At 35.8% G+C, this 14,540-nt stretch overlaps 1 protein-coding gene across 19 annotated transcripts in view; it reads left to right on the top strand.

The window, feature by feature from the left end:
- Positions 1-14,540, top strand: part of ENOX1 (ecto-NOX disulfide-thiol exchanger 1) — a 570,778-nt gene that overhangs the window by 72,270 nt on the left and 483,968 nt on the right. Inside the window, exon 1 of one of the 19 annotated variants that reach the window (XM_063650806.1) lies at positions 11,427-11,605. The exons of the other annotated variants lie outside the window; for them this stretch is intronic. The gene's annotated coding sequence lies outside the window, so the exon portion shown is untranslated. Of the gene's footprint in view, positions 1-11,426; positions 11,606-14,540 lie in introns of those variants that run through there. 19 annotated transcript variants of the gene reach the window in all.

Genomic DNA, 14,540 nt, shown 5'->3' with positions numbered 1-14,540 from the left:
GCTTGTTTTCAGTCTTTTTTGTTTCCTTAAAAATGTACTTAAAATTATAATTTCTCTTAAGATTTCTTCTGTAATGGTTATTTAATATTTATTTTGCAAACTTTTTTTACTTTTTTTGTTCCTTTGTTATTAATTTCTGATTTTACTACATATTATGGTCATAAAAAATTTTCTATATGATGTTGATCCTTTGGAATGTATTGTGTTTTTCAATATTGTGGCCTATTACCTCATCAATATTTGTGGTTTTAATTGCATTTCTCAGGTAACTAATGATGTCAAGTTGAAGCCATTTCTTATACTAGTTGGCCTTTTGCATCTTCATTTCTCAAGGTTCTATTTCTTTTGTCCATTACTTATTGTGTTGTCTCTTTATTAAATTGTAGAATTTAAAAATATATTTTGTATATACATCATTTGTCAGATATGTGTATTTTAAATATTTTCTTCCTTTTTACCCCAGTAATTTTATATCCTTATTTTAAAAACTATAATTCTCATAGACAGGCTATTTGCTTTTTAAAGCCACTCTGGGAATCTATGGCTTGCCGTTTCATTTTCTTAATGATGTCCTTTGAAGAGCAGAATTTTTTTCTGTTTTGTTTTGCCTAACCCTTAGTGGGTTTTGTGTATGGAAAGATCTTTACCATCCAACCAGTCATAAAGGTTTTTTCTTCTATCAGCTTTATATTTTTAGTTTTTATATGTAGCTCTATGAATCGTCTTGAGTTACTTTACCTATATATTGTGAGGCCTATTTATTCATTACAGATTTACATTTATTTCAGCATCATTTGTTGAAAAGATCACACTTTCTGTCTGTATTGAATTACCTTGGTGCTTTTGTTGAAAATTAATTTGTCCTATTGTTAGCTGCAGCAAATCCATATGGGTCTGCAGCAACCTTAATTCTTGCCTCCTCAGAAGAAAGAATTTGACTGAGGGGGCATAAGGCAATGCAAGAGACTAAGGCAAGTTTTAGAATAGGAGTCAAAGTTTATTAAAAAGTTTTAGAGCAGCAACAAAAGGAAGTAAAGTACACTGGAAGAGGGCCAAGCAGGTGACTTGAGAGATTCAAGTGCACTGTTTGACCTTTGACTTGGGGCTTTATACATTGGCATGATTCCAGGGTCTGTGTTACTTCTACCTCGATTCTTCTCTTAGGGTGGGCTGTCCACATGCGCAGTGGCCGGTCCGCACTTGGGAGGTGCTGCATGTCCAATGTGCTTATTGAAGTTGTACGCATGCTCACTTGAAGCATTCTTCTCTCACCAGATGAGTGTTCCTAGAGCAAGGTCACATACCAGTTAAACGCGCCAGTTTGCCTTTTAGTGTGCATGCTTGAGCCCACTCACCCAACTCCTGAGATCTTATCGGGAGGCCGCTGATCATCAGTTTCAGGTGTTCTCTATCTACTGGGAAACTGCCTTTCCTGGCACCAGCTACAACCAATTATTTTAGAGAGACAGTTTAACAACTGCATAGCCATCACCTGATGGTGGCCTGACATTCCTGGTATAAGGCGGACCCCTCTCCTACTCTGCTCATGTCTGCCTAACTACCTAGTCTAACAATATATGTCCATATACATTTCTTAATTCCTTATTCCATTTAATTGATCTTTTTTTCTGTCGTTATATCAGAACCACATTTTTTGATAGCATTTCTGTAAATCTTTCTACTTTGTTCTTGTTTTTTTTTTTTTTTTTTGAGATGGAGTCTCGCTCTGTCACCAGGCTGGAGTTCAGTGGCACGATCTCGGCTCACTGTAACCTCCTCCTCCCGGGTTCACGCCATTCTCCTGCCTCAGCCTCCCAAGTAGCTGGGACTCACAGGTGAGCGCCACCATGCCCAGCTAATTTTTGTGCTTTTAGTAGAGACAGGGTTTCACCATGTTGGCCAGAATGGTCTCGATCTCTTGACCTCGTGATCAGCCTCCCAAAGTGCTGGGATTACAGGTGTGAGCCACTGCGCCCCGCCCTATTCTTGTTTTAATAACTATAGGTTCTTTACATTTCCATACACGTTTTAGACTCACCTGTCAATTTCTACAAAAATCCTGCTGTGATTTTCATTGGGATGGCATTGAATCTACAAATCAACTTTGGGGCAGGTCACGGTTTAATGTTGAGACTTCCCTGAAACATGAAACATCTATTCATTTACATTAGGTCTTTATTCTTTTTCTTCAATATTTTTTGGTTTTCCATATAGAGGTCTTGCATATTTGTTATTATGTTTTTTCTCTATTTAATGTTTTATTATGAAATTGTAAATAGTATTGTTTTAAAATTCATTTTCAGTTATTCACTGCCAGTATATAGAAATAGAGTTGATTTTCATATATTCACTTTCTGTCATTGGGCCTTACTAAAGGAATTTTTCAATTCCAGTAATTTTATGTGTATGTACATTCCTTAAAATTTTCACTGTAAGCAACCATGTTGTCTGGGTCAGGAGTGAAGCTGGGCGCAAAAAACAGTTTTACTTCTTCTGTTCTAATGTTTATGCCTTTTATATATATATATATCTTTCTTGCCTTACTGCAGTATCCAGGACTGCTAGTTCAATGTTGAGTAGAAGTGGTAGGAGTGGATATTTTCCTGACTTTAGGGGAAAAGCATTCAATATTTCAACATTAATTGTGATATTAGAGTGAGTTTTTTTTAGATAGTTTTATCAGGTTCCCTTCTATTACTAGGAACTTGTTTTTTTTTTTTTTCTTTCTTGATCATGTGCTCAATTTTGTAAAATGTCCTTTCTGTATCTCTTACCATGATCATAGTTTTTATTTTTACCCATATATTGTTAATATTTTTGTTAATCAGATACAGTTTTGAATGTTGAACTAATCTTGTATTTTTGGGAAAAATACCATATGGTCAAGCTGTATTATCTGTTTATGTATTACTGGGCTTGATTTGCTACTATTTTGTTACAGCTTTTACATCTTTATGAGCGATATTGGTTTGTGATTTTTCTTTTTTGTAATATTGCTATCACATTTTGTTATTAGGGTGATAATTGTGAATTGTGTTGTGGTATGCTCCTTCCGCCTCTTTCTTTCTTTTTTTTTCCAGGAACCCAAATTGGCCCTGCTGATATTCATTACTGTCTCTTTTCTATTTCATTGTTTTCTGCTTTATTTTATTGCTTCCTCCTTTCTAATTACTTTGTATTAATTTATTCTATTTGTAGCTTCTTAACTTGGCAGCATAGATCATTCACTTTAAACCTTTCTTACTTTTTTAAATATAAGCTTTTTAAAGCTACAGATTTTTTTTCTAAGCATTGCCTTAGTAAATCTCACACATTTTTATATGTTATTATTATTTAGTTCTAAATATTTTCTAATTTCACTTATGATTTCTTTGTACCCATGGATTGTTTAGCAGGAATATTCTGAGAGGCCTAGTAATTTCTAGACCTCTTAATATTGGTATCTTATTAAATACTTTGTAGACAGGAAACATTCTATCTGATTTTAAAAAATTTATTGGGAGTTGTTTTTTATTCCAATATATAGTCTGTCTCATGAAATATTTTTCAATGTACTGGATAAGAATGTGTATTATATGAATTTTGCTTTGTTGAGTTTACTATTCAAAATATATTTTAAGTTGAAGTTCACTGATAATGTTCAAATCTTCTGCATTCATACTGTCCTCTTGGTCTGTTGTTTTATAATTTCCTAAGAGAGGGGTGTTAAAAATCTCCAACTATATGAATGGTTTCTATTTTTTCCCCTTATTTCTACTAAGTCTTTGTTTCATATATGTTAAAATTCTTGAGCTTTATTAATGAAATGGACCTCTATAGTAACAACCCCTTGTCATTATGAAACTACCCTCATTTTCTCTGGTAATATACATTGGCTTGAGGTCTACTTTGTTTGATATTTATATAGCCATACAGGCTTTCTTATATGTGGAATATTTGATGTATTTTTTTCATTCTGTTTTTTAAACTTGCATATATCTTTACATTTAAAGTGCATCTTTTTTAATAGAGCATGCATTTGTTTGCTTTCTTATCTAGTTTAAAAATCTTTGCCTTGTAATTGGAGTGTTACATATATATATATTACAAATATATATATATTACAAATATATATATTACAAATATATATATATTACAAATATATATATTACAAATATATATATATTACAAATATATATATATATAGTTGTTGTTTGTTTGTTTTTTGAGATGGAGTCCCACTCTGTCACTCAGGCTGGAGTGCAGTGGTGCAATCTTGGCTCACTGCAGGGGTGTTACATATATTTAATGTAATTTTTGATATTTGTTTTTAAGTGTGCAATTTTGCTATTTGGTTTCCATTTGTCTCCTCTATTTTGTTTCTCTGTTCCTCCTTTCCTGAATTTTTTAGGTTAATTAAATAATTTTAGTGTTATGTTTTATAATATCCTCTATAGTCTTTTACCTATATCTTTCATATTATTGGATAATATCCAATATCCAATTATGTTACTGGTCAATATCAGGCTTTGTTAGGGTAGAACTGTTTTTGTTTTGCCTTTAGTTGTAAGGAAAATAGTTCTTCAAATAAGTATTTATTCTTAACTCATGGCCCTTCTGTGATGTCACTAGAAAGCCCAAGTTATTTGCCAAGCCCCCACTAGCTGGCAGGACTTAAATTGCAAATTCAAGATAATAATTATCAGCAGCTGAAATAAACAGCTGCTGAAATCTCTATTTGGCTCCTTCTGCCTTCCATTGGTTGGTTTTATCCTGTGCTCTTTGGAGTCGTGCCCCATGCATGCGTGTACGTACAATTTTAAGTGATCAGCCAAGGATTTAAATGCGGGATTCAGGTCTTATTTCTATGCATTTCTTCGTTTTGGATCACCAGCCCCACCCCCTGTTGCTTTTTGCAGTGCTCTGGCAGCCTCAGACTCTGTCCTCTGACTCTTCATACTAACCAGACTGGATTTCTGCTTGAATTCCACCTATCCCGTCCTAAGGGAAAAGATGTATAAAAGTAGATCTTACCCAGTGTGTTTTTTTTTCTTTCAAAGGTCAGTTTTCTTCTTCATTTGGTTTCCCTTCAGTGCCTTCAAAAAGTTGTTTTTATGTTTTGTGTGGAGCTTGTACCTATTTTCAGCGAAGTGTTAGTCTGTTATAAGTTACTCCACCATTATTAGAAGTCAGAACTTCTCTGAGGGTCTTGATTGGTGGGCTTATACCATTTATAATGACTTTAAATACTGTTACATCAGGACTTATTCCTGTTATCTTAGTCATATATATTTTCTGTTATTATGTTTTCTTTTTGTTTTACTTTTTCTTCTTTTCTGATTTCCTTTGTATACATCACATTTTCTTTTGTTTAAAAGACACTAGTTCAACATTATGTGATTCTCCCTAACTTATTAAAGTGCACTCTTCTTTTTTATTTTTCTCTATCAGTATCTTAATTTGTTATCCATAATTCTATCAAGAAGAATACAATGGCATACCTATTCTTGGTGTCTTTCACCATCCCTGTTATTTTTAGTTCTTTGCTACTAAGGTCATTTTTTTTCAGGTTTGAGCATGAGGAAGGGATACAATAATCTGTTCTAGTTTACCATTTTGCTATAAATTGCAAAAAGCTGGTTTTTTAAGAATATATATATATAATGTACATATATGTCCTTTTTTAAAATAGGAAAAGCTAATAAACAGCTTCTAAAGGAAGGTTACTATAGAACTGGTAAGCATAGGGTATTTTTAGTAGTCAGTTATTCCTTTTTGGGCAAACATTAGGGGAAACAAAACAGGTAAAGTCTTCATTTGGAAATTAAGGTAAATTCTCTTAACTCCTAGCATATTGCCTGTTTATTATATATTTTGCTTTAAATTTGTCATCTGCTGAATAAAATCTACTCTCAAGAAATGTTATTGAGATATTCTGTAGAACTAAGGAATAGGACTATGAATAGGACTTCTGAAGTAGAAAGATAGATAAGCGTGTAACATTCCCAGAGACGCTTCAGAGAGGTATCTAAGAATACTATCTAAAGCTGCCTGGATTTATGGCCCCGAAAAGCAGTCTTCACTCAGGGGAATAGCAACATTTCTGGTTACCCATAAATGGAAAAACTAAAAGACAGTGAAAGGGATAAAGGGGGAGAAAATCTGGATTGTTGGCTACAATGTCTATTCCATACTCCTTATGTTTCTACAGAGGACAGAATGTACACACTGCACCTGAGGAAGGAAAAATATGGAAAGAACACTACCCATTTTTCTATGCCTCCAAAGTCATTCCTCTCCTGAATTTGAGGTTACCTATCTTAGTCTGTGCCTGGTACTATAACAAAATACCATAGAATAGGTAGTTTATAAACAGTAGAAGTTTATTGTTTTCTGTTTTGGAGCCTAGGAAGTCCAAGAACAAGATGCCAGCAGATCTGCTGTCTGGTAAAGGCCTGTTTTTCATAGATGGTGTCTTCTGTGTGTCCTCTCATGACAGAAGGGGCAAAAGGGCTTCCTCAAACATTTTTTTTTTTTTTTTTTTTTTTTTGAGACAGAGTCTCACTCTTGTTGCCCAGGCTGGAGTGCAATGGTGCAAACTCAGCTCACTGCAGCCTCCACCTCCCGGGTTCAAGCCATTCTCCTGCCTCAGCCTCCCAAGTAGCTGGGATTACAGGCACCCGCCACCATGCTCAGCTAATTTTTTTGTATTTTTAGTAGAGATGGGGTTTCACCATGTTGGCCAGGCTGGCCTTGAACTCCTGACCTCAAGTGATCCACCCACCTTGGCCTCCCAAGGTGTTGGGATTACAGGCATGAACCACTGCACCCAGCCCAGACTTCTTTTATAAGAACTCTAATCCCATTTATGAGAGCTCTGTCCTTATAACTTAATCACTTCCTAGAGGCCCCATCTATTAATACCAAGTTTCTACATATGAGTTTTGGGGGGACACATTTTGACCATAGCATTACCTGAAAGGTGAGTTACAGAGTAGGAATTCAGCATGCCCCGTTCTTCCAGATCTGCCTGCCAGTAGTTTTCCATCTATGCCAATGGATAAGTTTAATCCTGCAGTAGAGTATTAGCCAACCCCTCTGGCATCAGATATAAAGCTATATTCTTCAATCAGACTGAACAGTAAAGCATTGATATCTTTTATCCCCTATCTGCCTGCTTCATTTGCCTTTTAATTTGTTTTGGAACTTGTGAGAAGTGCTATTTATCTATCTATTTAAACCTCAACAAGATATTTCTGCATTCAGTCAATTTGTATGATGATCAAAATGAGAGTAATATTTCAGAGCACTAAAAAGGGTACAAATGAACTATTGATACATGCAGCAACTTGGCTGGGTCTAAAGGGCGTTATTCTGAGTGAAAAAAGCCAGTTTCAAAAAATTTCATAGTGTATAATTCCATTTATATAACATTCTTGAAAGGACAGAATTATAGAGATGGAGAACACATTAGTGGTGGCCAGGGGATAGGGATAGGTTGGAGGGAGTAGCATAAGGGTGTTCCCTGGTGGGGATAGAAGAATGCTGTTTCCTGATTACAGTGATCGTTATCAGAATCTATACAGGGACTAAACCTATGTAGAACTATATATATACATACATACATACACATGTACAAATGAGTGCATGCAAAAGCTGGCAAAATCTGAATAAGATCTGTAGTCTGTATAAGGGTATCACTATTGTATTTTCTTGGGAAGATTATTATAATTCCAAAAGACACAATTCCAAATGCCATAATCCCAAAAAATAAAATTCTTTCGGTCTAAAATCCCCAAAATCACAATCCTGAAAGATAAAAATCCCAAAAATATAGTTCTGGAAAAAATAATTTAAAAATTCTTTAAAAGATATGTATTTGCATTTTAAAAGGGGATTTATTTATGAAACATATAAAAACATGACAGAACACTTCATAGGTTACCTTACACAATAAAATACACAATACTAACATAGATATTTGTGTAAGCACTAAGGTATATACACAATAATTGCATGGGTATAACAGTTATGAGCAGATAAACCGTATTCATAAAGAAATAGGTAAAAAGGGAAATAATGAGTGCATATCATTATGGTTTGTAACCGTGTGCACCCAGCTTTGTACCTGTGGTCATCTGAAATACTGTGATGAACAACCTAAGTCTTTTGAGGAGATTAGTTAAAAAATCAAGATGGGTCACCACAACATATACAGTCACTCAAATTGCTGAGATCTTGAGAAATGTTATTTTTTACAAATGCACGTGTACAAAAAGTACATCTCTTTATTGAGGAAATTTCAGTGTTTTTACGTACATGCACAAATGCTTACAAACAAAAATTAACATTGTGATAATGTACTTTTGTGGAGTCTCTTTTGCAAAAAAATGCGTAAAACTAATTGGAACTCTCTAAAGGTCTCTACAGATTTTGTACCTCCAGTATTGAAATGATGTGAAGATGAAATACGTAGCAAGTGAATTGTAGAAAATAATGCTGATAATTTTAAATAGTGAAAAACTAAAATAATAAGAAAAAATCTTTTAAAATTCCATGTATGAAAAAGTATATTGCAAGAATAGATTGTGGACAGTTGCCTGGAGATAGTTTATAAGAGTTGGGTGACTTTCACAATCATTATATCTTAAAGTTTTGTATCATCATGAATAGCTGAGGTTTTTCTTTCAAGACACAGCTCTCCTTAAATCATATTCAATTTCCAAATAAAGACAGTAAGAAGGTAATAGTTTCATCTAACATGATGCAACTATCATGTGACTGTAATTTTCAGAATTTTGGACTTTAAGATTTTGATTTAAAGGGCGTTTGATATTTAGGGATTTTGATCCTTTGGGATTTCAACATTTGGGATTGTATCTTTCAGGATTATGATCCAAACCAAGTTTCCTGGATTTGATAATTATGTTGAGATGTTACCATCTGGGGAAGCTGGCTAAAAGAACACGGAACATTTGCAACTTCCTATAAATTGATAATTGTTTCAGAATAAAAAGTCAAAAATAACTGTGCAAACATTGTCAAGCACTTCTCACCTAACAGATAGCAAGCAGGGGGATGAACTATAATGTATAAAGGGAGACATGCTACCAGACTCTTTTCAGAAATAAATTTGGTCCCAGCTTAAAGTCATGATGTAAACAATCTCAAAAACCCAAGAAAATATCCCACTAAATAATGAATTTCTGAAATTCCATTTATCTCTTCTTGAAGTTTGTTCATTTAACTCAAAAGAAGTTTTATTTTCCCCCTTACTAGATGGAATTATTGGCTGTCTTCTTTGTTTAAAAACCCAAGAGTTATGAAACTCAAACTTGTTTATGAATGTCCAAGTGAGTTTTCACTTAGTAGTGGCTCTAATAAAAATCAAGATGCTTTTTAAAAACAATCGATTGTTAACAGGTACAAAAATACATTTGGATAGAAGGAATAATATCAAGGGTTTGGTAGTACAGTAGGGTGACTATAATGAACAATTAATATATAGTTCAAAATAGAATTGGAACATTGCCAACATAAAGCAAAGATAAATGTTTGGGGTGATGGATATCTCAGTTATCCTGATGTGTGTTATACATGCATACACATTGTACATATGTTTCAAAATATCACATGTTCCCCAAAAATATGTACAACTATTATGTATTGTTTTAAAAAGAGAAAATAAGCCAAATAAGTGATTGTTTGTGGGGAAAGAAGTGCAGACTTGAAAACAATTAATGGTTTTGATAACTATCCTTCTCTGCACAAGTATTAACCAGTTTTCACTCTTTAGCAGTAATATATACTTCAGGCCCTAAATATTCAAAACATGAACTAATTTTTCTTCATTATTGAAATCTCTGTATGCAAACCTAGTAGCATTTGAAAGCTAATCTCCCTATGTGCCAGAGTAATTACAGCAAAGTAAATAATCTCCAGTGTTCTCATTCCCTATAGAAATGGTTTAATATCTTATCTTTCGAAACTGGTTTTCAGCTCATTCAAAAAGCCTGAGAAAAGTTCTTTAGTATTCAGAAAAGGAGTAACTTTAAGAATGCTCTGTTGCCTATGTGCCCTCTAGCAATCCCGATTGTGCTGGGGTACCATTCTAGAAGGAGAAAAGAATTCTTTCTACTTCTTTTTGCTAGCATGGGTTGTGTGTTCCTCTCTAGAGCACCAAATCAGACCCCTGAACCAGAAGTGTATAAAAACGAAGTGATCTCTTTGACTTGTTGATGATTCCATAGGAGGCATTCTTCCCTCAAGTCATTTCTTAGCTGATGCCTCAGTGTGATAGGAGGGGCCGCTGCACTTTTCCATGATACTACTTGGAGGGCCTGAGCAACCATGCTGATTTATCACCCACTGGGATTTTTTGTCCTTTACAAGATTTGCAGTGTTTGTCCCAGTAGCTGCACAAGCTCCAGAATTAGTCATTATGCAATTTCTTCCCAAGTTATGAGGCAGTCATCAGCTGGGATGAGCTCTTTGCTTCTCTCTCTGAAATGTTGGATATCAGTGCCAAAGAGAGTCTTGCTTTTTAAACTGTGAAATTGTTTTTCACAGGCTCTTTACTAGTGTATGGGCTGGAAGCTATGCCTTTTTTTCCCCAAAAGGTTAAAACTGTAAGAAGAGTTTCTCAGCGTATATGACTCATGCTCTTTCTAGAGTAAGATCGTTGGGAGACATTTAGTTTTGAATAAATATATCTCTAGTGAAGTGTGCAGAGACTTGACATGTGCTGTTTGCAGTTTTCAGCCTCTTATAATTTTGTGAAAAGTGCAGTGTTGATTGAAAGTTTCTATTTTTGATCATGGTGTTAAGATCATTGTTTTGTTTTACTTCTTGCCTCAATAAAATATGAGGTAAAAAAAAACTTCATTTTTGTGAATTTTTATATGTGTTAAAATTGTAGTATTTTAAATTTTCAAAAGATGCCTTTCTATAATATGGTTTAATTGTTTAAGTTTTAGCTCACAGTCTATTTTTATAACCACTGAGTTTTACATTTTATTATTTATGCTGTGATTTGGCATTCTGGAAAGTTTCTGATATTTGCCGGCTACTCTAACAATTAGGGCCTTTGGAGGTCTGTATTTCCAACTTTATATAATTGATCTTTTCTTTGTTTTTACTGTAGCTTCCAGGTCAAGATTGAATGTGTTTACCAAAAGGTACTTATGTAGGAGTTGTGATTCTTACATATTGGTTGCTGAAAACCAAAGGGGCTTTTGAAGGTGGGATGACAAGCAAAGCATTATTTGTAATAGAGCATCACTGTTGGATATGGTAAAGTAAAATTTTAGGTGAAAACCAGTGACACAAAGGGATTCCCTGGTGACTCACCCATTTTTTTTGAGTCCACTTCTTCATTTTCTCTGATCTCCTTCTCTCCTGCTTCATCATTACTCTCTGCTGATATACAGAGTGTATGAATGTATTCACCACCATATCTTCTTTTTCTCTCTGCCTTCTTTGCCCTGCCAAATGTGAATGTACTGCAAGGCCCTATCCTTTCCTTCCTCAATGCTGATTCTGGTGTGATGGAGCATCTGGAAGCTTAGCTTCAGTTTGTGAGCCTTTCCTGAACAGGGCAGAAGGAACAATAGAAGCTTCATCTACAGTAAGTAGCATATGGGGACCCAAACCAGTCTTGCTCCTGTAAGCCAGGTGTTGACAGAGGGGAGGTAGAGTTACTTCTGGTTACTTGTATTCAGACCATCCTGTATCCCTCCCGCAAAGCCTATCAGATCTGCCCAATTTGTGTGAACTAGAGTCTTTCTGGAATCCCATCCCTTTGGGTGGAACTTGTCTATTTTGCCCAGGTCCTGCTAGTTCTGGAGAGGCTGGGTTCTGTCCTTCATCTCCTGATCCAGTGGCAGGTGATCTGTCCTGATATGGCTAGCCTGTGATTGGAAATTCCTGCTGCTGTGCCTGACTTTCTAGATTAAACTTCCTAGTTATCAGCTCTGCCCTGAGTAAGCCTGTGTTTGCACTGTCCTTCAGAACATTGTAGTTGAACAGCCAGCTCCCTTCCTCAAGGTTGAGCCCTAAAATTTGGTCAGTTTCCCAAGCCCTTGCATGGCCTTGTCCTGGTCTTCTTTGTTCTTCAGTGGACTGAGTTTCCTGTTTGAGGGTAAGTTATAACAGGCCACTTTTCTTCTCCCTGTGTTCCCACTGAAGGCTTCAGCAATGACCTCTATTAAGAAATATATTTCTGAAGCTCTGATTCTATATTTTTATTTGCTTAATGGACCCTACCTACATATGTTCCCCTGATAGCTTAAACCCAATCTATGTCTTAAATTGAACTCATTTCCTTCCCGCTCCTACTAGTTCTCCCTTCAGACTTGACCATCCTTTCTGTTAATGGCACAATGGTCTATCCCATCTTCCATGCCAAAAACATAGAGTCATCTTGTATTCCACCTTCTAAATCACTGTTCATATTCAATATTAATTGTTTCATTTCTTTTGTGTCTTTTTCCAACTCCTCATTTGTATGTTTCACTCTGTGCCTTTCTTTATACAGTTGCCTCTGCCTAAGATGCAACTCCTCATTTCTGCTTGTTTAAAACATTTTTATCCTTCAAGAGCCAGTGAAGATGGTTTCTGTTCCAAAACCATCTTCTCTGATATGGCCAGCTGGAAGTAATCTTATATATTCTTAAAAAAAAAAAAAAAAAAGCAAAGGAATCTCCAAAATGTGTCCTGTCATTATTTATGTACATGTTGAATTGTCCTGGTTATAGTGTAAGCATCTGAGATAAAGGTCTAAGTGCGTGTATCTATGTGTCGTTTATTGCTATATCATATCCAAACCCACCCAGATCTTCCTAAATTGGTCCCTGAACTCCAGGTATCGTTGCTAACTAGCATGGATATCCTTTCTGTGTGCCCTATAGCACCACATTCTGTGGCTCCCAAGCTCATATCAGCCACTGTGTGTTTGTGTCTACCTATAATGGCTAAAAATTGTCCACTATGTATAAAATATCTTTTGAAGTATCCCAATTACTTTCCCAGCTGAGCCCCCAAAAACCAGAAAGCAGACACAGAAGGAACCAAAATATATCAAATAGCAAAGAAAATGGCACAACCACTTTGGAAAACAATTTGGCAGTTCCTGAAAAGGTTAAACATGGAGTTACCACATGGCCCAGCATATCTCTTAGCTATGTATCCAAGAGAACTGAAAACATATTTCCATACAAGTACCTGTACATGAATGTTCATAACAACATCAATTGTAATAGCTAAACAGTGGGAAGAACCCACATGTCCATCAACTGATGAATAGATAAATAAAATCTGGTATTAATATATCTATACCATGAAATATTATTCTGGCATCAAAAGGAATGAAATACCTACACATGTTGCAACAGAGATGAACTTTGAAGACATTATGCTGAGTGAAAGAAGCTAGTCACAAAAGGCTACATATTATATAATTTCATTCATATGAAATGAATAGGCAAATTCATGGAAACAGAAAGTAGAGTAGTAGTTCTCATGGGTTGTAGTGGGGGGATGGGGAGTGACTACTGATGGATATGGGGTTTCTTTTGAGGATGATTAAAATGTTCTGGAATTAAATAATGGTGATAATTGCCCAACTCTGTGAATATATTAAAAATCACTGAACTGTGCACTTAAAAAGGGGTAATATTTAGGGTATAAGGATCATATTTCAGTAAAACTGTTATTTTGTTATAAGTGAAGAAAAAAATGAGGCCGGGTGCAGTGGCTCACGCCTGTAATATCAGCACTTTGGGAGGCTGAGGCGGGCCGATCACCTGAGGTCAGGAGTTCGAGACTAGCCTGGCCAACATGGCGAAACCCCATCGCTACTAAAAATACAAAAATTAGCTGGGCACGGTGGTGCGTGCCTGTAGTCCCAGCTACTCAGGAGGCTGAAGCTGGAGAATTGCTTGAACTTGGGAGACGGAGGTTGTAATAAGCCGAGATCACGCCACTGCACTTCAGCCTGGGTGACAGAACAAGACTCTGTCTCAAAAAAAAAAAAAAAAAGTTAGATTTTTTAAAAGTAAAAGGAGAATGGGTCTGAATATGTTTTGTTGAACCAAGGTGAACTCTCTGGCTGTGATTAGGTCAGTTAAAGCACTTTGATGGATGAAGAGATCAAGGCTCAGAGAGGTTAGGTAACCCCTACTTAGACTCCTGCAGTGTGTGGTGGGAATGGAGTAAAGAACCATTTTTTAAAAAAATATGAGCTTATTCTGCTAATCATGGGTTACCTTCTCAGAAGAGCATGCAGTTCACATCAGGTGTGTCTTTGTGAACATATCATTCTGTGGGGCCTGGTGACTGCAGGAGATTGAAGTCTAGATGTGCTCAGGACTAAGCCCCACTCTCTCAGGACTAAGTCTGCCTTGCAGGATCTTGAAAGGTGCCATAGATGTGTGCGGTTAGTGCTTGTGCTCTTCTCACTGTGACTTGTGTTTTCTATCCTCACTAGAAACAGAATGGTTGCTGGCCTTGCCTGTGAGAAGAGAATGTTTGGGGCACATGCTTAGGGCTGGCTTTAATTTCTT

The sequence above is a fragment of the Pongo pygmaeus genome, chromosome 14 (assembly GCF_028885625.2).
Source record: "Pongo pygmaeus isolate AG05252 chromosome 14, NHGRI_mPonPyg2-v2.0_pri, whole genome shotgun sequence".
Lineage (NCBI taxonomy): Eukaryota > Metazoa > Chordata > Mammalia > Primates > Hominidae > Pongo > Pongo pygmaeus.
The sequence above is the reverse complement of the archived record's forward strand: the minus strand, read 5'-3'. Positions and strand labels throughout refer to the sequence as shown.